General features: G+C 37.3%; 1 protein-coding gene across 12 annotated transcripts in view; it reads right to left on the reverse strand.

Moving 5' to 3' along the window:
- Nucleotides 1-23,366, reverse strand: part of LOC126765052 (voltage-dependent L-type calcium channel subunit beta-2) — a 259,846-nt gene that overhangs the window by 105,599 nt on the left and 130,881 nt on the right. The window lies entirely within an intron of this gene.

A 23,366-nucleotide genomic window follows, 5' to 3' on the forward strand; every position in this document is an offset into this window, starting at 1 on the left:
GCTAAATCTGAGGAACATTGACCGAAAATAACAGCTTCTGATATTTGATAGAGATAAGCTTGGTCTGTGCTAAGTTGGGTCGGATTAATAACCTCAGAAGGTAATTGGCAGGATGGAAAACTTTCCAATTTGACAACAGGCAACTTCTCACAATCAGGGAGCAGTTTACCTATGTCGCCAGAGAATGTATTTGGATTCTTTGAGACACCATCTATGTGTTCGAAAAGAGCACGAAATGGAAATTCGTCGAAATGTAGAAGACAAACAACCCACTGTAATGGCCTACCTATTCTTTCTTCTAGTTTCCGAATGATTCCACCTTTCCAACCTGTGTTCGTGTTGGTGCCATCAGCACCGACAACTTCTAGATGTTCCACATCAACTGAATTGTCTTGTAAATCTTGTAAATGTTGCCATATAGCTTGCGTCTCATCCTCAGCTGACCCGGAAGGAGAGGTGACGTGGCTAAAGTAATGACAACCAGGTTCCGCTATAAGAGAAATATGTTCCTCTTTGATAGTGTCGCGGTAGTACTTTTCACCTTCGCTGACTTGTGTAAGTGTATTGTCTTTGCGGCCGTCAAAATACAGCCCATATACAGTCAATACTTTCGGTATTTTGGAGCTTAACTCCAACACTTTTTTTTTGCCCGACTAATCTTGCATTTGTCAGTGACAAAGCTAGCCTGATCCTCTGTTATCAAACCTGCTTTTTTGGCATCCAGAAAAGCAGATGAAACAATCAAGGCCACTGCTCTATCACTTACTCCAAATCTTTGAGCAGCTAAAGCAGTGTGTTCTAATACTAGTGTGTTTTGTTTGGGTTTAGAGGATGGAAGAGAAAATTCATCATCAGCATCGTTTTTGGAAGAATCCATGTGCGACGCACCTACATTGTTGTCGTCTGTATGAGAGTCTGGCTGATCTGAATGGTCACGTGTTCCAGCTGATACTTTTCTGGTAAGTGTTGATGTTGAATGACGTTTTGAAAGCTTTTCTTTACGTTCATTTTTCTTTGTAATCTTTTTTGTTTCAGGTAGATCAACACTTCCAATGCGACCAATTCTTCTGGTTCTCTGGTCCAAGAGAAATGGTTGTTCATTGATAGGAACTTTCCTTTCCTTTGGACAAGTACAAGAAGAAAAATAAATGCATTTACAAGCAGCGATGTCAAATAAGAGTCAGAAATTTCTTATGGTATGTGGTGAGCATTTGTACAACTCTGGTGTGTGAAACTATCGGAATAGATGACTTTTTGAAAGTATTTTCAACCTTTTTTGCAACTATTTCTGTAACCTCTTTACTCCTAGGTTCATAGTTGTCGCCTCGGAGTCGCCCTATTCGAAATCTTTCAAACTGATAACACAAAAGAACATCCTGGTATGTAGGTAACTGGGACTCAGAGAGATTGTACGGATATATGCCAAACACAGGACATTTCTGTCTAAATTTCAATTTAGATACAGACATTTTGAGTTCTGTTGAGAGAATATAAGTGATAGCACTCGGCGAAATCAACGACAAGAGTGAAGGAACTCGATGAAAAAATATTTATGTGGAGACCAGTCTGAACGCGTCGTATGGCGCAGGGAAATGAATGTAAGTGATAGAACTCGGCGAAATCACCGACAGGAGTAAAGGAACTCGATGAAAAAATATTTGTGTGGAGACCTATCCGAACTTGTCCTTTGGCGTAGGTGAATGAATGTGAGTGATAGCACTCGGCGAAATCAACGTCAAGAAGTGTGGCCGCAAGCCGATTTTCACCTTGCGCTGTGGCGCGCCGCATTTTCGTTCGTATCTCGGGAACGGTTCGTCCTACGGCCATGATCACATATACCATTTCGGTAGCAAATGACGTGACAAATGACGTATTTCAGGCGATAGGAAGACAATTTCACGATTTTAGGCGAATTTCCGAAATTTCAAGGCCGGAGTTGGGGTTGAAGATGCAATCCGATCTCAAAACAAACAGTTGCATTGGAATCAGGAAGTACTAAGCAACTTTTCCACACTATTAGAAATCCCGAATCGAAAAAAGTCTGGAATCGACCCACCCTAATGTATACATACATATGCGTACATGCGTGAATATGTCACCAACAAAATTTGGTTGACCCTGACAACGGAGATGCGAAAGAAGCGTGCGACACTTGTTATTATGAATGTATGTTTATATGTATATGGCTCGCATTTGCTTTTGTAAACATACAGACAAATGTGCCAAAGAAATATAATATGTACGTACATATGCATGTGTCGTGGAGCGTGAGGTTTTTTTCGTTACGGAATATCTGGATTCGGTCTCCGCGCTCAAGGCCCGCGATAGAAGCTATGCAATAGCTTAACAGACGCCGTAACATCTCCCCGAGCATGCCTTTGCCTACAAGCGTCTTTCCGCGACGATGGCAATTTTTCCTAATGAGTCATCCTGTATGCACACACTTCCTTTACGGTGTCGCCTTTGTGGTATGCAGCATTTTTCGTCACCACAATTTGTTTTTCACGCCACACAGCGCCACCTGTGTGCGACATTTTAGCGTTAGCTATATTTCCGTTACGGAATTTCTGGATTCGGTCCCCGCGCTCAGAAGCCCGCGATAAAATCTATGCAATAGCTTAAAAATCCGGATATTTAAAGATTTTAGATATACAAAACGTAATTTAACGCCCAAAAGCGTCTTTATTCATTCGATAAATGTTATCTCTAAAAATCTTTCTTTAATTCAGAACTCATTAAAAACTTTAATAGGATTGCTTTCAAATGTAGTCATTTGCAAGTTTTCTCACATTAGTACACAGCTGATTCGAATATTGGTTTTGCGTATGTTCGAAATGACGAAAATCCAATCATATTCGGTGATACCAATGAAAATTATGTCTTGGATTTCACAACACTTCTGAATATTTCGAACGTACGTAGACGACGAAAGAGAAGGATATCTTTTAGATAATAAAAAGTGGAGCCCGCCATTTTTCCCAAATAATATGAATAGACATGATTTTACGGAGATTGTGAAATTTATTCGATTTGACGACAGAAATCAACGAAGCCTGCGATTTCAAACCGATAAATTCACTATGACTTCTGAAATTTGGTATAAGTTTATTGACAACAGTCAAAAGTTTTATAAACCAGAACCATATATTACTATTGACGATTGTTTCCAACGAAAGCAAGGTGTAAATTCACTCAATACATGCCCAATATTTGGGAAAAGATGAAATTGGGGGCCCTCAGTTTCACTTTGAAAAAATAAAAATGAACACGGACAACTTTTTTACAAACTACCTTGAGCAACAAAACTTTTAGCAAAAAAATTACGATTGTTGGGACAATTAGAACAAATAGAAAAGAGCTACTAAGACTGGCAAAACTGAAAAACGACGACATGGGACTTTTCGCAACCAAATTCTATTGGTAAAATAATTGTATGTTGACAGTTAACAAAGCCAAACAAAGAAAGAAAGTTCTAATTCTGAGTTCAATGCACACCTCCGTACAAGTTGAAGAAAATGACACCCGAACACCGGAGCCAATTCAGTTGTATAATAGCTCCAAATTTGGCGTAGATGTGACCGACCAATTGGCCAAGAATTATTCGGTAAAATCTAAATATCGGAGATGGCCTTTGTAAGTATTTTTCAATATTTTGGATTTAGCCCGGATAAATTCATGGGAGTTATATAAAGATACTAAGGGAGGAGAAAACACAAGACAGGCGTTTCTATTCCAATTGGCAGAAGAACTTGCCATCGAATACCAACAAGAGCTCGGGAAATAAAATCAACCAATACCCATCGCAAGTACAGTCAACGAAAAACATGTCAGAAATGTACAAGTATTGTAAAGATAATAAGGCGAACAAAATTTGCCTAAAATTTAAAAAGTATGTATGCGGAACATGTACAGTTGAGAAGCCCATTTTTAAAGAATGCGACTACAAAAATATTGAAAAATAACGGAGTTATGTGCTGTCTGCGGAAGTGCCGAAAAAAAAAGTGCCTCAACTGCTGGCATGATTCCTGTCGATTGAGTAGCTGAAACAAAAAAATTCAAAATGTTTGTTAAACTTAAATATATTTTCTATACAATGAACTACGATCTTTGGAAAATATCAAAAATTAAGAAAATGGTGTAATTTCGAAAAAAAATCGTTTTTTTACGAAAAAAATGGTCGTTTTTTTAATGCCAAATTGACAATTTTCAACCAATCAAAACGATCGTAGTCTATTGTATAGCAAATGTATTCAACTATATCCAGTTTTAATTTGAAGTCGATCGGTCAATTTCTCGTTGAGTTATAATGTCAGCAATTTTGAAAAATCTCGTTTCGAGAAAAACGCGTTTAAAGTTTCACTTATACATGTTTGCACCTCTGAGCGGTCGCTATTTAGAACGCTTCCATTCAAAAACTATTTAAGATACGACCTCGCCGATTTCACAGGATATTTTTGAATATATAAACTATCGAAAAAGCAAAAAAAAAAAAAAAATTTTTTTGAAAGTGTCACACTGGTATAGCCCCTTAATGTGGAATATTTATAATCATTCGAAAGAATATTCTTTCGCATTTATTTTTTGAAGATTATCTCTTTAAAATATTGGCCGCGGCTACGTCTCAAATGGTCCATCGGTTGAGTCCAATTTTCGATGACTCGTTCGGTCAATTGACTAGCAACCAAAGACTGAATCAAAGCGGGATTGTCCGCATAAACAGGAAAAAGTCTAACGGAGTGATATCACACGATTTTGGTGGGTAATCGACCGGCCCAAAAATGCTCTCTCAATATATCCATTAATTGGTATGATGTGTGGCAATAGTCGCCGCTTGTTGATGTCGCCGAGAAAATTCGATTTCTGGTATCAAATAATCGGTTATCCTAGCGCGATAACGGTAGCCATTAGCGGTTACGTTTCACCTGCTTAATTTTTGAAGAAATATAGACCGATGATTCCGCCGGTCCACAAACCACATTAAACCGTTGTCTCAAATGTAGCAATTTTGTTTGTTTACATACCCATTGAGCCAAAAATGGGCCTTATCGCTGAACAGAATTTGGCTCGAAAACGTCGGGTCTTCTTGGAACATTTCAAGAGATCATAGAGCGAAGCGATGTCGCTTGAGAAGTCGAGCGGCTTCGATTCTTGCACAAGCTATATTTTGTACGCTGGATGTGATCTATTCGGTTGAATATTATCCAATAATGAATGCTGGGTCTCAATGCTGGCTGGCTTTACTTGCTATCGTTGACTTTTCGTACATTAAATGCTTGTATGACCAATAAGCGCTTTGAACGCTGTCAAAGCATGATTGCCACTTACTAAATATCTTGTGGATCAAAACGCTATACAAAAACATTAGTAATAGGTGAATTATTTTTAAAAATTTCATTAGAACTAGTTTTTTGTCAAACGTTATTTTATTATATATATATATACTAAATATTTTAAATTATCGTTAATGGTTACGTGATAAAATGTTGGTTGCCAATATAGAAAGAGAAAAAGTACCAACTGGCATACATGGTTACAAAATCAACTTTGTATTTAGCTATTTTAGAACAAAGAGCTTTTTTGAAACTTCAAGCGCTTGAATCCAGAGTACTTTTGGGCTCGTTTTATATGCTCTAGTATAGTTCTATTCAATTTTGACAGTTCTCAAAAAAGCAGCCAGCCAGCATTGGGCCAGGCCCTTTACGAGTGATCTGTTAAAAAGGACTATTGAAAAAAGCACCTCTACTTTGATCACCCGTTATAATATTTGCCATGTTAGGACTATTTTCACAAGAAATTTTTGCGTTAGTTTATTTTCGACTTCATCGAAATGCTCTAACCCTGCCGAATTTCCCTACAGCAGTGTTGACGATTCCTGCTCTATTAAATAGATGCAATTGTATAAGAATACAAGTAAAAAATCATATGGTTTTCACAATTTTCCACAGCTAATGTCACTTGGTCGAAATACCTTGCTTTACCGGACATATATTTACATACAGGGAATGTAAAATAAAAACTTTTTGTAACATATATACATATAATGTAGCATTTTAATAAAAACATTTAAGAATATTTTCGCAACAAATATCCGAATCCTATTGAAATATTGAGCAGAAAATTATTAATACATTTTCATAATTTGCAAAATGTTAAAATCTTCTTTAGCTTACAAAGCTTTCCGTGTAAATGGCTTTTTTCTCTACACGGTTGCACGAAACACATAGTTATTATTTTACACGTGCATTTAAACATTAGATATTTCCAAATTTATCAAAAATATTTATGGAATACGCAGATATGATAATGATTAAATGCAATAAAAAATCTTTATGAAGTTTAGTTATCGAAAGATAGAATTGATCGAAAACATATTTAAAGGTACAATTTTTTAGCATAACACTATTGGTTGAATATTTGAAGAAACCCGTACCGAATGCCTAGTTTTAGTAAAAGGATTGGTGAAAAATAAAACTACTGTATTAACCATTCTTATTTTTGTTCAAATAAAGGGTTTTATTGTTCGAGAGAATAATCATAATGAAACTTAATTCTACGTGTAATGACTGATCCGGTCAAAATCTAATAAAATTTTGGGTAAAATTCAATTTTTTTTTTCACAAACGTCACTATTTTGTCAATGTACGGAGAATACCCTGAAAAATTCAAGTTCTTTTTAATGCCCAATAATCGACGATTGTTTAGCCAGTCCCACTAAGTATGCGAATTTAAACTTATACCTAAATTAATTGCAATATCGCAATTGTTATTTTTGCATCTACCACTGCTGCCTTAATTTGTAGCACATTTATGAGTAACGGATGTCTTTGTTATTTGACTTCATATACAATTTATTTCGTTGAATAGTCGTCAAATCATCAATTTGGCCATCACTTATTAAGGGGGAAGCCATCTTTAGAGGCTTCAAAAAATCGTTTTTTTTTAGACTTTTTTTGGAAAGGAAAGAAATAAGTGATTAAAGCGAAATTTCTAGGGTTTATAGTTATATATATCATGCCCGCCAATTAAGAAAAATCGTAAAAATGAAAAAACGAAAAATTGCGCGTCAAAGTTTTCGCTTTTTGCCCAAGCGCTGATATATGTATGTATGTATATGCCAGACACTCGGTCACTATTTGCCTTCTAGCTTCGACATATTCTTAGATATCTTTTAAAGAGATTTAAACAAAAAAATTAATTGATTTTTTAAGCTTCTAAAGCAGGCTCCCCTCTTAAATATTGGCATCATTGTTCTGGCGGTGGTTTAAACTTCAACAATTAATTCAGTTGTTGCCTTTAAACGTTACAAATGAATTTAACAAAGCAGGTTCAACATGTAAGAAAGGGTGCAATTTTATATTCTTGCAACTTGCAAAATTCAAAGCCAGGGAAATACCTAAGATGTAAAACGTAAACCAAATTTATGTATACATATGCTATGTGGTTCAATAAGTTTTGACGTTTGATAAGAAAAACACAATTTTATAATTCAAAATACACTTTATTATTCAGTATAATCTCCCTGAACATTAGTACGCTTGCTCCAACGACCCTCTAATCTGTGGATCCCACCCTTGAAGTGTGAATCCGGAAGGTCTGCAAAATACGCTTCAACAGTCGTTATGACCTCTTCATTCGATGAAAAACGTTTGCCACGTGTACATTTTTTGAGTTCTGTAAGCAAATGGAATTCGCTGGCGGCCAAATCTGGTGAATACGGTGGATGCTTCAACAATTTGAACTTTAATTCATAGATCTTAGCCTGATGAAAAATTATTTTTTTCTTTTGCCAACCGGGTCTTTTTTCATGAATTTTATCCTTCAACTGGTCCAAAAAGTTGCAATAATATTCAGAATTAATTGTTTTACCAGTTTGCAAGTAATCCTCTCGCATCCCAAAAAAACTGATGCCATAACCTTCTTGGCCGATTTTTGGAAACGAACTCGTTTCGAAGCCGAACAACAAGGTTCACATCACTCTTTAGCCTCTTGATTTGATTCAAGATCATGGTGATAGACCCAAGTCTCATCCATAGTGATGATTCGACGCACAAAATCCTCTTTATCCTTTTTAAAATGCGCCAAATGTTGCTGAGAAAGGCGCATTCGAATGTTTTTGTTCCATTGTTAGCGAATGCGGCACCCATTGGGCACACAGCTTTCTAAAATCCAAAATTTCACTTAAAATATGGCTCACATTGCCTAATGCGATGTGTAGAGCCTCTACTAAATCTCTCTCAGTCTATCGACGATCTTCCGAAACGATCTGGTGTTGATGCGCTTTTTGGACGTCTTTCACGTGGATCGTCTTCAAAGCTTGTACGACCACGTTTCAATTGAGCAACCCATCTTTCTACAGTTCTAATTGTAAGTGAACAATCATTATACACTTTTAACATTCGTTCGTGAATATCTTTTGGTGCTACACCTTCCAAAAATAAGAATTTTATCACTGCACGATATTCATTTTTTTTCCATTGTAATAAAATACTGTGAAACGGCGACACTAAATGGCTTGTAAGCAAAGAATGAATTAATAGATTGAAAGGAAATTTCACATGCGTTCATATGAAGAGTGTACAAACAAAACGAAAAAAAATGTGGGCTAGTAGCAACGCCCTCTCTTATCGAACGACAAAACTTATTGAACAACCTGGTATACATACATATATAACTCATACATTGTTAGAAAAACTATCAATATACGTAGTATATGGAAGTAGGAGTAGCATCGATCCAATTTTATCTATTAACTATTATCATGCCACATACTAAAAAAATGTTCCCTGGGTTTCATTAAGGCATCTCACCTACAGTCACCAATCATATAGAGCAAAGTCAGATGTTCGAAAATCATGATATTAGGTATATGGGGGCTCAGGGAAGTATTGACCCGATTCAATCCATTTTAGATACACCGAACTACTATTATCAGGAAAGAATTATGTCTGAATTTCTATTGTTTACCTTTATTTATAGTTGACTTTAGACTAGGGATGCAAACGATGGATCGATGTTTGCCATCGATGTTGTTATTCTAAAAACATCGATACATCGATGTTGCCTGGATCGCTGTTTTATGGCGATGTTTTTTCAAATTTTACTCCACATCTTTGCAGCACTTTTTCTTGGTATTAATGCGAAAACATCTGCTTCGAACCGCTTTAGCAAACTGTCATGTGTTTTGTTGTAAAATACGGAGAATTCGTTGGTTGAATGTGCACTTGAATAATACTGAAAATTCGCTTATGAATTAATGCGAAATAAGTTTTACATACATATCTATTTCGTGCTATGTGTGTTAGAAGTTGTTTTTGAGCGTTTAATATAAGTTTTGTTTCGAATTCATCTGTTTCCATCACAACTTTATTACAGGTGTAGTGAATATAAAATATATGTATGTATGTAAATAATTGCGTTAGACGTTTAAATATGTACATAATATTTCAGATTTTCAAAGTGCTGCCTTCAAAATTTTATTTTATTTATTTATTTATTTATAATAATTCATATAACAAAAAGAGTTTTATTATATAAATACATAAACGCAGCACTGGCTACGAGGCCTTCAGCCGTCTTGTAATTATAACTAGGTGAAAAATTATATTTGCTAAGGGTTAGTAAAGATGTAAGTTGCTTAAATATATTTTAACAAATCGTTCTTTTTTAAGAATCTATATACAATCATCACGTTTTTTTCTGAAGGTTCACTTAGTAGTTTTATGAGATCAATGTTGCCAGAGTTGTGGGCTGTTGGGTGAAGCATCAGACAGAGTGTGAGTAAGTGTTTGATAGTAGCGGTGTCCTCGCAAAGGGGGCAAATGGATGGGCTTTTACCCGATAGTAAGTGGGCGTGTGTTATGATAGTGTGTCCAATCCTTAATCGAGTATATGTCTTCATTGCGCTAGTTGGAACTGCTGACGAGTAGATTATACGATTTCTGGCTGGGTTTATGACCGCGTAGTGATGTTTAAATGTTTTCCATTCGCTTGCGTTTTTTTGATGCCTTTTGTGCTTAATAAGGTTAAGAATGTCTTGCTTGGATGAGACGTAGTATGTTAAGGCAGGAGTCCTGGCTACATTTTTCGCAGCGAGGTCTGCAAAGTGGTTGCCTGTAATACCAGCATGGCCAGTGATCCACATTACTTGGATTTTCTGAGGGGCACCAATGACCACGTCTCTGATAACTTCTATTATGGGATTGCGATTGGAAGGAGACGTTATTGCAGACATACACGATTTGCTGTCTGTACAGATGAGGAACTTTCCTTTAGTCTTTTTTGCGTAATTAACTGCATGAAGGATAGCAGATCCTTCAGCGGTAAATACAGAGCTCGTTGAGGGAAGAAGCCAATTGCAAATAATTTCTCCTGTGGCAGTGACAACTGCTAACGAAGTGGAATCGGTGGACTTGGAGCCATCCGTAAACAATAACTTCCAGCCATTATTTGTGTAATTAGATTCCAGTTCAGCAAAGGTTTGTTGAAAGACTTCGTTTGGTGTGTTTTGCTTGGACAAAAACATAAGCTTATTCTGTAGTATTTTATCATTGATCAGACAGGGAGGATGTCGAGTGGTGAATTTGCGTGTTACGTTACGTAAAATATTATTTTCTGCAGCGAAACTTAAGCATCTCGAAATAGCCGATTGTATTCTTGGAATTTTTCTTTTTTTCGTGGCATGGGTGATAGTTGTATTAAGTAATGGGTTGGTGTTCTCAGCCGTTTTCGCAAGAATTTGAAGCGAAGAATCTATAATTTTATTTTGAATAGTTGGTAAACCAGATTCAGCCATTATCGTTTTTATTGGCGAGGTTGGAAAGGCCCGGAGACTTCGCCGTATTGCGCAATGGTAAGGTACATTTAAAAGGTTGATACTGCTTTTGGAGCAATTGATATAGATGGGGAGCCCAAAATCTATTTTTGAAGTTAGCAAAGCTCTGAAAACATTGACTAGTGTGTTCGGATGAATAAATGAATGCTTAAACGAGAGATATTTAACAATATTTAATCGTGACATTAACGAGTTTCTGACATATTTACAGTGAGCATTAAAATTATAATTAGAGTCAAAAATTAATCCTAGTATTTTCAGCTGTGTTTTACATTCGATGTTAGTTTGGTTTTGGGTTAGTGAAATACCGTTGCAACTACATACATGAAGGATACGTGTTTTGTCTAAGGAAAGTGAAGCACCAGACTCCAGTGACCAAGTCTCAATTCTGGCGAGTATATTAGTAAATAAGGATTGAGCAAAATTAACGTCAGAGACTTTTGTGTAGATTAGGACATCGTCAGCATAGATCCGGTGCTCAACTCCTTTGTAATTTTTTATCATCCTACTAATATCATCGAAAGCAATGATAAAAAGGAGGGCTGAAAGAGGTGAGCCTTGCGGCGTACCATTAGAAAGCGGGAGTGTTGAAGAAAGAAAACCATTTACGTTGACTTTGAGTTTTCTGTTTGTGGGAAAGTTAGTAATAAAACGTATCATATTCTGGCCTATTTTCCATTTTCTAAGTTGTCGAATAATAATATGGGCTCCAATTTTGTCGAAAGCTCTGTGAAAGTCCAGAGATAGTACGGACACGTGGTTTTTGCTGGACAAAGCATTAGTAGTGAAGTAGTTTAGTTGGATTAAAGCATCTAACGTGCCTTGACCTTTTTTGTAGGCGACTTGATTCGGTGATATGAACTTGTTTCGCTGAGCATACCACATCAAGCGGTTAGCCACGATCTTTTCCAAAATTTTGCCCATACATGGAAGGAGGGAAATCGGCCTATAGTTAGCAAGTTCATCGAAGGATTTGTGTGGTTTAAGTATTGGTATAACACAGGACGTTTTCCAAAATTGGGGGTAGACACCATTATTGAAAATTTTGTTATAAAGCTTTACCAATCGGAGCTTGAGACTTTTTGGCATATGTCTGATAATTGGATAAGAAATTTTATCTTGCCCCGGGGACTTACCCTTAACGGTAGATGCAACGAACTCGAATTCAGACAATGAAATGCTGGTTTCTATTTGTTTAGCAGAAAAAGAAAGAGGGGAGACAGAGTAGGAAGTGTTGGACAGTGTGGTGGTTTTAGAGGTTTGAAACTGTGTGCTGAATGAAATATCTGAGCTTGTTTCAGAATAGTGGTTTGCAAATAACTCGGAAATATCGGATGGATTGGTTACCAAACTTGTTGGCCCCTTTACGCATTGAATGGTTAGATTTCTAGGCACTCCAGAAAGTTTTTTTAAAGCGTTCCATATTAACTTAGGACTAGACGAAGGATTTATTTTGCTTGTGAAATCCTGAAAACATTTACGCTTGGCCTGTTTCGCGGAACGACGGGAAAGAGCATTGGCTTTCCTGAAAGATATTAAGTTGACTAGTGATCGAGCGCGTTTGTGATTCATACCAAGCTGTCTGTTTTTTTGCCCGCAATTCAGCGATTTCTTTATTCTACCAAGGAACACCCTTTGAACTTGCTGTTGGCTTTGTATGAGGAATGCTAACATTCGCTGCTGAACGGATAATTTTTGTTAACCTCGCACTTTCTTGGTTAGGGTTGTCAGATATTGGGGTATTATTGCCATTTATCTCGCAATGTGTCTGAAACTTCTCCCAATCAGCGTAATCAGTTTTGAATACCTTATTTATTTTGTGGTTTTTAGTTGTTGAACCTAGATGCAATTTTAGTACAATGGGGAAGTGATCGCTTCCATGCAGGTGATCGAGTATACTCCATTCGCACTCTGTGGCAAGTGTGTCGGTGCACATTGTAAGATCTACATGGGAAAAAGTGGAGTGAGTGGAAAAATGTGTCGCGGATCCGTTATTCAAACATATTAAGTTAGAGGAAAGTAAAGCGTCTTCAATGCATTTGCCCCTCTTGTTGGCTATTGGAGAGCCCCATAGTGGACTCCATGCATTAAAATCACCAGCGAAAATTAAAGGAGTGGAAGCTTGGTTGATTAATTGCAGGATGTCTGTACTGGTAAAATGTTCATCTGGTGCAATATAGGTGCAGGTAATGGTGATTTTTTTAACTAAGATAATTTCGATCGACATAGCCAGCAAGTTGGATTGAATGGCATTAATTTTGTGTGGAATATCTCTTCTTATGAGAATCGCAATACCTCTTTTACCTGTGCTAATATGTGGAAGATTGTGAAACATGCCAATGTACTGCTTAGGAGTAAAAGCCGACAAGTTGAAAGAGATGTGAGTTTCATTTAAGAGTATAATAGCTGGGGCATGATCTTGTATATACATATGTAGGAAAAAAAGAAAAAGGGAAACAGAAGAGAGCTCGAATATCAACTCGTATGAGCAGTCAGTTGAAGCTGAGTGTCACCAATTGAGTACTAGTTCAAAAGAGAGTAAAAGCTAAGCGTATTTATTCAGAGTCAATTTCTATTTGTTCAGTATGTTCAGTAGAGTATTGATTATCGTTGGAATTGCTTGTTGTTGGAAAGAGATTTTCGTGATTAGGTGGATTAGACTGCACGGTAGTGTTGGTAGTAGTGTTGTTGAAGTCAGTATATTTATTAAGCGAGTTTAAGGAGTTGTTTAAGTTAGAAATGAGAGAGGCTGTTGTTGGACTGAAAAGTTTGGGATTTAAGAAAGAGGCTTGTTGGGTACGGTTGTCGCTGATATTTTTAGCTGAATGTGAGACGTTGTTGTAGTCTGAACTGATCGATGCAGGCTTGTTGATGGAAATATGTTTGTTGTTGGCGTTTGATGAGTGATTTTTTCTAGTTAAAGAGTTTATTGATGAGTTGGGAGCAGAGGTGACCTCTGCGTTTTGTTTTGATGTACTAGGCAAGTCATTGTCGGCAATTCTACGAGTATTTTTAGATTTTGTGGAATTGTTGATGGCTGAAATTTTTGTTGGTGTGGTGGATACAGAGGATACCTCTTTTGTACGTTGAAGCACATGTGCAAAGCTAGCAGTGAGGGAAGGGAGGGAAGTATTTTCTCTATACTTGTTAAGGGCTTCGTGCATATTGCACTTTTCTAGTGTCTTTATTTTTAAAATTTCTTTGGTTTGCATATACTTTGGACACGTATAGTCAGAAGAACGATGCTCGCCAGAACAATTCGCACACATAACTCGGATGCAGTCATTATCGTGTGGAGAAGGGAAATTGCAAATTTCGCATGTTGGGGAACCTTTACAATGTTTTTGCGTATGACCCAATTTTTGGCATGACCTGCAGCGCATTGGATTAGGCACGTACGGTCGCACAGAGGTCATCCTCCATGCGATGTTTATTTTGTTTGGAAGGGAATAACTGTTGAATGATATTAGCATAACACCAGTAGGCTTTATAACACCTTCAACTTTGCGAGTGAACTTATAAACCGCGGAAACTTCGTAAGAACTCAGTCCTTCTGTTATTTCGCTTTCAGGCACATCGTTTAAAAACGGTGCATAAATGGTGCCTTTGTTACAATTAAGATGTTGATGATAGCTAGCGCTAACAGCGCCAATGTTGAAAAGACATTTCGTTTTTATAAACTTTTCTGCTACTTGCTTATTTTTCACTAGCAGTAATAGGCTGCCGTCGCGTAATTCACTAATTTTGTTTATATCTTTGCTCACGGTAAGTAAGGCATTGTAAACACGTAAACAAGAAACCTTCGAAAGGGGTGTAGAATTCTCGTCGGATTTAATCACAATATACTTTGGGTCATCACTTTTTATTGGCGGTAAGTCAGGAAAAGCATCTTGCAGTTTTTGATACGATTTTTTACGTTTTGGTTGGGGACCTTGGGCCAGTGCAGCAAACCTGTTGTCCCCGAACTGGAAGCCCGCCGGGGGCATAGTGGAAAAATTATAATACACTGATATAAGTATTGGATTATATTTCTCACTTAAAATAAGTATTAATCGCGTTACTTAAGTAAGCAGATCGTAGTGCAAAAAAAAAGAACACCAAAAGAGAGCTATGTATATGAATAGCTATAAACTCAGAGAAAGACGCTAACTCAACTGCTCAGTACGAGGTTTAGTCGGTGACTGGCCTTCAAAATTAAAAAGCAAGGTCTGGAGCTTCTTTATAAGAAATTCAGATGCATCCGCCACATGCAAACTCTGCAACAAGAAATTAAAAACGCGTTGAGAATGTACATAAAAAGGTATTACTCGATCAAGTTGATAATGCAGAATGCTCCTCACAAACTACGCCGGACTCGGAACCAAAACCGCGAAAAATTTCTGAAATAATTAACATATCACCAACCGCTGGGACGACAGCGTCAAGTGAGTTATTCGACAATAGTAATAAGAAGACTGCATGTATTGAATCGTCTCCTAGTACATGTACTCCATCAGTACTGCAAAATAAATCGGATCAGTTGCCTGCGCTGATCCAACCTAATGTGAAAGACTTTTTTGAGCAGGTCAAAAGTATTTCTTACCAAGATGACCCTAAATCAAGGAAAATTACTGAAGCAATTGTGAAATATATTATAATGGACAACAAGCCATTATCCACTGTAGAAGGAAAAGGTTTTCTGCAGATGATGAAAGAACTGGTTACGCTTTTTAAAGTCCCAAGTAGAGAAACAATTAAATTACGAGTGGATGAAAAATATGAAGCGCTGTCTTCAATTTTCAAAGAGTATATTCGTAAGTGCGACAGTTATTGCCTAACGTATGACATATAGACGGAGACAATGAAAAATCAGTCGTTCCTTGGGGTAACAATTCATTTTTTGGACAATTTACGTTTGTTGAGTGGGACGTTAGGAGTAATCGAACTGCACGAAAGTCATACAGCAGCTTATTTAGAAGAAACTATGTTTACACTTTTCAACGAGTGGAACGTTTGCATAAATAAAGTTTCTGCTTGTGTAACTGATAATGATTCAACCATGATGAAATTAAATAGAAGCTTGTTTGGCGAAAAAGAAATAATACCCTTCCAAATTTCATAAAGGATGCAAATAATGGTGTTGGTACGTCGGAGCCATCATAAACAGTTGGCCCACCAAAATATGAAATGTAAGTTTTCCAATTTATCTGCTATAACAACAACGGAAGTTGAAGTGCAAATGTATCTTGGATTAGCTGTTGCTTCTATCAATCAGAATCCAACAGAAATGTGGGATGATATGAAAAATGTATTTCCTGAATTGTATAAACAAGCTTCCAAATATTTTTCCATTGTGGCCACTTCAGTCCCTAGTGAATGACTGTTTTCTAAAGCTGGAGCAACGATCACACAGCAAAGAAATCGCTTGACAGGGAAAAAACTTTCCAAATTGTTATTTTTAAATTCTGTTTTAAATAAATAATTTGTTGTTTGTTCAAAAACTATTTATATCTTTTATTTATTGAGAAAAGGTTTTAATAGGTAGCTAAAATATATATCAATTAAAGGCGTACTACTGTATTTCACTTATTTATGGTTCTGAAATAAACTTTTTCCTCACTAATAAAATACGTTAAAAAAGTTCAAAAATCCATCGATGTTTCAATGGCCGATGTTTTTGATTTCGATGTTGTTTGAAGAAAGATCGATACATCGAACTATCGATGTTTCATTTCACGATGTTTGCATCCCTACTTTAGACCGAAAATATCGGCCAATATGTCAACTATAAATACTGAAGTCCACATATTTGGTACCTAGGGGTTTGAATATTTTTGTATGGATTTAAACAATTTTTGGTCATAAGGTGACATGCTTCAAAGGAATTATTAGAGCAAAATTATATCCCGTTCTATTATATACTTCTTGATTTGTGTACTGAAAAGTAAAAGAATAAATTGGAATTTAAAATTATGTTATTTGGGAAGTAGGAGTGGTTGCAGGCAGATTTCGCCTATTTTCACACTGTGTCATTATAATATAAGAATAATGCTATGTACTAAATTTAGTAAATTCGAAATAGATCGGTCGGTTCCGGAGATATTTGTTATCACCAAAAGGTGAGCGGTGCCACGTCCATCGTCTAATTTTTACTTCGGGTCCTATAAAGTCATCTTATACTATCTCGGAAGTAAAACTTAAAGTCTCTGGCCAATAACGGTACGGAGGTTATCCACCGATTATATCGATTTTCGCACTGTAGGCAGGAGTTCTTATAATTTTTGTGCTGAGCAAATTTGGTCGTTGTAGCTTTAGTGATTTAAAAGATATGTACGTTAACCTTATTAGAGAAGTCCCGCCCTTTTTTCAAAATTTTTGGCGAGCCCCTGTACCAAATTACCGTTATATATCTTAAGGATCTGGGAACTCGTATTTTTTGTACTAAGGAACCTGCATGCTAAGTTTCATGAAGATATCTCAATTTTTTATCTTTATACGTCCACGGACGGTCGGACGGTCGGACGGGCAGACATATTTGCTAGAAATAATTATCGAGGTTACATAAACAAATTCATATACAAGGATGGGCACGATTCCGATTACTTTGGCGGTCTAGTAAAAACCACGAGTTTCGTGAGGTATGTGCTGATAGTGGATCTTCTCCAGATGTTGCTAACACTTATATTTTTTAAAACATTCCCGATTAAAAATTCAAAATTTTGTATCAATAACACGTAGTATTTCTCAATGTTTCACTAAACTTTTTCACATTTTTCACTTTGTATATTTAAATATAAAACGAGCCACATCTTAAACACCAAATATGAAGGATTGTTTAACGACAGCGTTTTCTTTGTTTTTATTTTCGCTGGGGGCTTTCGTCAGCGCTCTAAAAAAAATACCCTAGTCGAGCCAATACCCAGGGTGAATGAAGTACTTTTGCGTAGTACTTTGTTTTCCGTTGGCGGCCTTCGGCACTGCTCTAAAAAAATAACCTTTGTCGGGCCAATACTCGGGATGATTGAAGTACATTTGCGTAGTACTTCTTTAAAAAAATAATAATTTTATTATATGACAATGCTCCATTTCCTCGGAATTGTAAATTTTGAAATTGTGAACTTGAAATTGGCAAATGGTACATATAAATAGTTGTTGTGACCACTTAGCGGCACAGTTGTTACTATATCAATAGAGTTACACAAAAGCCAACATCATCTAATATTACTCTTAAACAAAAAGTTAACACAAGTCGTCCATTTAGGTGTATTCTAGTTTATTTTTTCGTTAGTGGATTATATGTACATTCTAATACCTGCATATAGGATGGTAAACTTGAGATGGAATGCCGAGCTACGAGTTAAACACGTTGACACCTCTATTCCTTACCCAATTCTTGGGTTGTACGAATAAAATTAATGATACTCGTACACACACTATTTTCATTCACTCGAAAATTTTCGTGTACATTTCCTTTGTCTGATTTCTATTATGCATCATTTCCGAAGTAGACGTCTTATATCAGCTAAATATGTTAAAACAATCATTTAATTAAGGCCCAGATATGATTCCCACTTGCTTTCTAAAAAAAATTTGCCAAAAATATATATGTATAAACCCTTAACAAAACTATTTAGCGCATTTCTTATTTCAATATGAAAAACGTCATTTATAATTCCATTACATAAAAGTGAATTTAGGTCATCCATTGAAAACAATAGGGGAATAGCAAAGTTGTCAGGAATACCTAAACTTTTTGAAACAATTATAACAGACGACATAACCTTCTGGATCTCTCCACTAATTTCTTGCGCTCAGCACGGTTTTCGTAAAGGGAAAAAAAACAATAACTAATTTGCTTGGAGGAGGAGGAGGATGGAGTCATGTGTTCAAGGCGAAACATCCCCATAGGGTTGTGCGCTGGGTTTGGCACCCGCCACGTAAAAAAGCTCACCCCAAGGAAAAACTACCAACAGCCTCGTATGAGAAACCCCCCTTTTAATGACGACCATGGCAAACGAAATAAGGACAATGATATTAGGGCATGCACCTGGAATGTCCGGTCCCTTAATTGGGAAGGTGCCGCTGCCCAGCTGGTTGATGTCCTCGGGAAAATAAAGGCTGACATCACCGCCGTCCAAGAAATGCGATGGACGGGACAAGGACAGAGACGAGTAGGTCGTTGTGGTATTTACCCGTCGCCGAGTACTATCATTCACTCCGGTGAATGAACGTCTAGCCACAATCCACATCAAAGCGAGGTTCTTCAACATATCGCTGATTTGCGCCCACGCCCCGACGGAAGAGAAGGACGATGTGACCAAAGATGTCTTTTATGAGTGCTTGGAGCGCACTTATGAGAGCTGCCCCCGCCACGATGTTAAAATCGTGATTGGCGACTTTAACGCCAGGGTGGGTAAAGAAGGTATCTTTGGCACTACGGTCGGTAAATTCAGCCTCCACGACGAAACATCCCCAAATGGGTTGAGGCTGATCGACTTCGCCGGGGCCCGAAATATGGTTATTTGTAGTACTAGATTCCAGCATAAAAAGATTCATCAAGCTACCTGGCTGTCTCCGGATCGAAAAACCACCAACCAGATCGATCATGTTGTGATAGACGGAAGACACGTCTCCAGTGTTTTAAATGTGTGTGCGCGGCAGGAGCCGACGGATTGCCGGCCGAGCTATTCAAACACGGCGGCGAAGAACTGATAAGGAGCATGCATCAGCTTCTTTGTAAAATATGGTCGGACGAAAGCATGCCCAACGATTGGAATTTAAGTGTGCTATGCCCAATCCATAAGAAAAGTGACCCCACAATCTGCGCCAACTACCGTGGGATAAGCCTCCTCAACATCGCGCATAAGGTTCTATCGAGCGTATTGTGTGAAAGATTAAAGCCCACCATCAACAAACTGATTGGACCTTATCAGTGTGGCTTTAGACCTGGAAAATTAACAACCGACCAGATATTCACCATGAGCCAAATCTTGGAAAATACCCACCTCTTCGTCGATTTCAAAGCTGCTTTCGACAGCACGAACAGGAGCTGCCTTTATGCCGCGATGTCTGAATTTGGTATCCCCGCAAAACTAATACGGCTGTGTAAACTGACGTTGAGCAACACCAAAAGCCCCGTCAGAATCGGGAAGGACCTCTCCGAGCCGTTCGATACCAAACGAGGTTTCAGACAAGGTGATTCCCTATCGTGCGACTTCTTCAACCAACTTCTGGAGAGAATAATTCGAGCTGCAGAACTAAATAGAGGAGGTACCATCTTCTATAAGAGTGTATATCTGCTGGCTCAACACCCGCGCCGTTAGTTATGCTTGCTCCAGACTGGACAAGGAAGCAAAAGAAATGGGTCTGGCAGTGAACGAGGGCAAGACGAAATATTCCCTGTCATCAAACAAACAGTCGTCGTGCCACTTGGCTCCCACGTCGCTGTTGTCAGTCATAACTTTGAAGTCGTAGATAATTTCGTCTATCTTGGAACCAGCGTAAACAGCACCAACAATGTCAGCCTAGAAATCCAACGCCAACTCTTGCCAACAGGTGCTACTTCGGACTGAGTAAGCAATTGAGAAGAAAAGTCCTCTCTCGACAAACAAAAACCAAACTCTATAAGTCACTCATAATTCCCGTTCTGCTAAGGCCGTTGGAAGGACCAGGTGGAGAAGGACCTGGCTACGCTTGGAATATCCAATTGGCGCCACGTAGCGAAAAGAAGAAACGACTGGCGCGCTGTTGTTAACTCGGCTACAATCGCGTAAGCGGTGTCTACGCCAATTAAGAAGAAGAAGAATTTGCTTGGATTTGTATCACATGTATCAACGGGCTTTAGGGAGGATAAGCATACTGATGTTATATACACAGATTTTAGTAAAGCTTTTGATAATGTTAACCATTATTTTGAATTCTTTTGAATAAAATATATCTTCTTTATTTTCAACCAATATTTTTGAAATGGGTTCTTATCTTAGTAATAGAACTCAACAAGTTGTGTTTAACGATACTTTTTCTGATTTAATTAATGTCCCTTTTTACTTTAAATAGTGAAAGATGTCAGTTGCAAACAGACTTAAACAACATAGTTTATTGGTGTGTTAGAAACGATATGCCATTGGACCTTAAAAAAATCAAGTATGCAGTTTAGTTAATCTGGGAGTAACTCCATAGTTAAAATGAAATTCATTCATTCATTAGATTTTTGGTGAGGTCTATACTAAAGTATGCTTCTGTGATAAGAAAGATAGTTATCAAGTCCATTTTGAGAAGTTAGAGTCCGTTCAAAAACAATTTTTACTTTTGGCCGAAATTATTTTTACTTATAAAATTTTCTAGAACAAATTTTTAGTTAAACGAACCATTCCGCCGTATATGTCAGGATTTTAATTTTCCTTGCAGCACATTTGATCTAACAGACTCACTCCTTACCATTAAAAAAGTTATTTTATCTACTCTTAACAAATAATATTTAAAAATAGTAATTTAACTTTAACCTAATTCTTTATTTTAATTGGGCAGCTTAAGATCGCAACTCTGAAAACTCTCTTGACTTTTATCACTCGGCTGATTCCGCTTGTTTGCAGATTGCGGCCCTCGCGTCGGTTGAGCGGGAGGAGGGTAATCGTTGCGTATTATTATTAAAAAAAGCCATATATCGATTATATTCTCGATAAATTTTATTGAGGTATCATTCACATATACGTATATATCATAGTATATGCGATACACCAGGAGGTGATGAACCCGATTCCCCAATCGATGACGATGGAGAGACATTTTATTGGTCGATCATAAAGAAATTCGAATTGCATTTTTTTTTTAATTGGCGTAGACACCGCTTACGCGATTATAGCCGAGTTAACAACAGCGCGCCACTCGTTTAGCAATTACCCGTCTAAAAACAACAAATCGCCGAAGACCGATGAATTGCCGGCCGTGCTACTCAAATACGGCGACGAAGAACTGATAAGCAGCATTCATCAGCTTTTTTGCAGAATATGGTCGACGATTGAAAATTAAGTGTGTTCTGCCCAATCCACAATCTGCGTGAAAGATTAAAACCCATCGTAAACAAACTGATCGGAATTTATCAATGTGGCTTCAGGCATGAAAAATCAACAACGGACCCGTGAAAATATGATCGACACCCACCACTTCTTCGATACCAAACGAGGCTTCAGAAAAGGCGACTCCCCATAGTGCGACTTCTTCAATTTACTGCTGGAGAAAATAATTCGAATTTTCAAGGTCAAAGTTGAGATATTTTAAAAAATCAGAAAATGTATTTTCAAAGCTTTCCAGCAAACCAGAAAATAAAAACGGATTTGTAAAGGATTTTCTTGAAAAACAAAAACTAAAAAAATAATTTTTAGCCCGCTAAGATCCTCGAGCTGAATATAATCACTTGGGTATTGAAATACCCATTGGGTAGATGTGTGTACTATATGTTAAAAAAAATAGTGAAATAGAAATTTCAATTTTGTTTAAACTGTGATGGCCAGAATCAATTAATTTAAACTTTTATTTCGTACGTGCGCAGCACGTCTCGCTTCGTTGACAGTCAGTTTAAAAAGAACGATAAAACTCATTCGCCCAGCAAAGCACACAAGACATTCCCAATTGACAATTGACACTTCTTACAGCAGTCGTTCATTCTATTACATTCATCGCATTCTCTTACATTCTATTGCACTCTTACAGTTCGGCCGTCCTGACATTAAACCGACCTCGGTTTACTGATAATATATATTTACTTAATATTTGTTATTCTTGTTTTTTGTTTTTTTTTTATATATATGAATATCTTAACTAATATTAATATCGGAAGTGTTGTCTTTTCTCACCTCTGGCACACATTTAGAGTCTGGATTAATCCATAATTTCAATTTACTTGCTTCTAACACTCCATCGTACGGCAGTTGTGTAATTTGACACCCCTCTATATCCCGTATCACATACCGATCATTCGGAAGTTTTTTATATATTACGTAAGGACCGCGAAATCGCTGAATCAGTTTTTTGTTATTAGCCGCCGTGGTATCCACATTTTTAATAACCACAAAATTCCCCACTGAAAATTCGGGTGCCGCCCTGTGGTGTTTACCGAAGTACTTAAGGTTATACTCTTGAGATTTTTCTATGTTATTCAGCGCCTTTTTTCTCATATCGTATAAGTCTGTCAACTGTTCATTCGACTTCTCTTCCAAATATTCCGTCAGTTCGTCTACTATTTTACCTCGTTGTCCTATCCCAAACAGAAGTGCTGAAGGTGTATATTTTGTGGTGGAATGTACTGAATTGTTAATGGCATATTCTATCTCAATTAATTTTTTTGCCCAATCCGCATGTTTAAGAGGTTCTGATAATTTTGCTAACATCGGTGTCACTACTTCATTCACTCTCTCCACTTGTCCATTTGCTTTCGGGGATGCGGTTGCATTTCGCACTTGAACTATGTTGTGCTTTTGCAAAAACTCTTCAAATTCTGCTGAAGTGAAGCACGTTCCTCTATCATCTATTATTCTACGTGGCCTACTGTAATTCATAA

This window comes from Bactrocera neohumeralis, unplaced genomic scaffold (assembly GCF_024586455.1).
Source record: "Bactrocera neohumeralis isolate Rockhampton unplaced genomic scaffold, APGP_CSIRO_Bneo_wtdbg2-racon-allhic-juicebox.fasta_v2 cluster10, whole genome shotgun sequence".
NCBI lineage: Eukaryota > Metazoa > Arthropoda > Insecta > Diptera > Tephritidae > Bactrocera > Bactrocera neohumeralis.